The sequence below is a fragment of the Cibotium barometz genome, chromosome 23 (genome assembly GCF_041138505.1).
Source record: "Cibotium barometz isolate CiBa-2024 chromosome 23, ASM4113850v1, whole genome shotgun sequence".
NCBI lineage: Eukaryota > Viridiplantae > Streptophyta > Polypodiopsida > Cyatheales > Cibotiaceae > Cibotium > Cibotium barometz.
This window is the reverse complement of record NC_141068.1, coordinates 43,825,023-43,828,017: the sequence shown is the minus strand read 5'-3', so window position 1 is coordinate 43,828,017 and position 2,995 is coordinate 43,825,023. Positions and strand designations below refer to the sequence as shown.

Below are 2,995 nucleotides of genomic sequence, written 5' to 3'. Positions count from 1 at the left end.
ATGGATGTGAAAAATGCCTTTCTGAATGATGAGTTGTAGGAAGAGGTTTATATGGAGCAGCCTGAAGGCTATGTGCATCCACATGTATGCAGGCTAAAAAAGGCATTATATGGGCTGAAACAGGCACCCAGAGCATGGAATGCTCGAATTAGCAACTATTTACAACAACATGGGTTTAAGTTGGGTGATGCAGATCACAGTTTGTTTGTGAAGAAGATAGATCATGGCTATGTATTTTTGGTTGTCTATGTCGATGACTTAATCATTACTGGAGATGATGAAAGCGGGATTGCTGAAATTAAATCATGTTCGCAGGCTGAATTCAAAGTCAAAGATCTTGGTGAGTTGAAATATTTTCTGGGAATTGAGGTAGTGTCGTCACCTCAAGGCATATGGTTGCTACAGAAGCAGTATGCTCATGGCATGTTACAGAAGCATGGTATAGTTGAATGCAAGGCTATGGATACACCCCTAGAGCAAAATGTCAAGCTGCAGATTGATGTTGGGGCTTAAATAGAGAATGTAACCATGTATCGTCAGATGGTGGGTAGCTTGATTTACCTTACTATTACACGTCTTGACTTGAGTTATGCTATGGGGCTGATTAGTCAATTCATGCAAAAGCCTCGCAAGACGCATTTGGATGCTGTCAGGAGAATCATGAGATATGTAAAGGCTACGACAGATTATGGGCTGTTTTATGCATATGGGAAATCCCTTGACTTGACAGGGTATACTGATGCTGATTGGGCTGGTTGTGCCTATGACAGAAGGTCAACCAGTGGCTATGCATTTGGATTGGGCAGCAGCATGATCAGTTGGCAGAGTAAGAAACAGCCTACAGTTGCATTGTCTAGTACAGAAGCAGAGTATCGTGGTGCTGCTTTAGCAGCATGTGAAGCTATTTGGTTACAAAAGCTGCTGAATGATTTTGGGATTTACTTGGATAGCAAAGTGAAGCTGTATTGTGACAATCTGAGCAGTGTTATGCTTGCGAGCAATCCTGTCTACCATGCACGCTCGAAACACATTGAGGTTCATTACCATTTCATCAGAGAAATGGTACTTGCAGAGCAGATTGACTTGCTACATGTGAAGACTGAAGACCAGGTAGCGGACATCTTTACCAAATCACTTGGTAAAGATAAGTTCATCTATTTTAGGCAACTGCTTGGAGTGTTGCAGATGGTTTGAGCTTGAGGGGGAGTGTTAGAAGTCAAGCTCCAGCTCCACCCCGCATGTGTCATCTTTATGTTGTGTGATCATGACCAACACCAGCTATAGCTAGATACAACTGGACATGTGTGCCGTAGTTAATAAGCCGATCACAGATAGATATTAGCTAGAGTAGGTCTTTTCTATATACATGTGTGTGAGTGTGAAAGTAAGAATAGAAGGAGAAGGTGAGCCTGTAGGCTAAAGGTGTTCTGCTCCACTCTTTCTCTGTTTCTCCCTCTCTTCCAATAAATGGGCTGGCAGAATCTACTAATAAGACAAATGTTGACCAAACTGGTAGCTACTCACAGGAAGGATTGGGACAATAATCTATTGGCTGCATTATGGGCATATCGGACCGCATTCAAGGTAGCCATAGGATTGAAACCGTTCAAGTTGGCATTTGGGATGGATTAGCAGTCACACCTTTGGAGTATATGGTTCCGAGTCTTTAGATTGTGGTCGAAGATTGCTTACTTCCAGAAGAGTCTTTCCAATTTCGATAGGAGATTTGGAAAATCTGGAAGAAGACCAGTTGCGGAGTTTCTATTTGTTGACAGAATTGCAGAACCGCAAGAAAGCTCTAGTCCACCTTCCGTTTTCTAGCTTCAGAAGGGGATACACACACAGCTTGCAAAGGCTCCATAGCTAAGCAGAGGAAGCAGCTAACGCAGAGAGATCCTCAGAGAGAGAGAGAGAGAGAGAGAGAGAGAGAGAGAGAGAGAGTGAGAGAGAGTGAGAGAGATTGTTAAAACTTTGCTATTGGAAGTTTAACACAAATCCGTTTTTCTAAGTAGAAAATGATATTTTTGATATACAAATATACTAACATGGAGTTTTTCATCAATAAATTACATTTATGATGAGAAAAATTAAAAAATATTAATTTTTGGGGTCCCACAATATCGGGATCTCATGGATGTAGTGGTTCGTGACAGTTAGTTATGTTTATGGGGTTGTGGGGACCTGATAGTTAGTTATGGATGTACTGGCTCCTAACAGGCTTCTGACGTGACCCTTGAATTTTACAAGCTTTTTGGAGAGAAAAATTTTTTTTTTCATCATACATATTGGTTGGGTGGTGTTTTTTCCACCTCAAAATGTAAAAAAATAAAAAATAAAAAATATTTTCTTTTTGGGACCCACCTAAATACAAGAATGTTTTGCTGATGTGGAAGGGAGATATGGTGGGAGTTAATGAGAAATGAGATTTCAAACTGACAAGAAAGATTCAATTTGTAGAGAGTGAAGACAAAAAATTCATACATATTGGTTGGGTGGTGTTTTTTCCACCTAAAAATGTAAAAAAAAATAAAAATAATTTTTTTAAACTTTTTGGGCCCACCTCAATACGAGAATGTTTTGCTGATGTGGAAGGGAGATATGGTGGGAGTTAATGAGAAAGGAGATTTCAGACTAACAAGAAACATTCAATTTGTAGAGAGTGAAGATTAAAAAATCAAAAAGTAAGAGAGAAAGTATGAAAAAAGTCAAAAAGTAAGAGAGAGAGTATGAGAATATTCTCTTTAAAAAGTGAAACTAGGGGGGTATGGCTGATGTGGCAAGGCAAATAATAGGGCTCATCATAGCCTTTGTCTTCCTTAAGCCCAGCTTTTTAAGCTCTAATCCCTTAAAATTAGGAATCCTTAGGAGGCCCTTTTTGGGTCCAAAAAATTCCTAATGATGTGTGCATTTCACGACGTGAAAGGGGTAACCGATTTCACAACTTGAAAAGGTACTTGATCATGAAATAGTAGAGTATGGATCTCACACTATGAAA

At 39.7% G+C, this 2,995-nt stretch overlaps 1 pseudogene; it reads left to right on the top strand.

Annotated features, from left to right (window-relative positions):
• The first annotated feature begins 594 nt into the window (after positions 1 to 594).
• Positions 595 to 1,194, top strand: LOC147625984 (secreted RxLR effector protein 161 pseudogene; annotated as a pseudogene).
• The last annotated feature ends 1,801 nt before the right edge of the window (positions 1,195 to 2,995 follow it).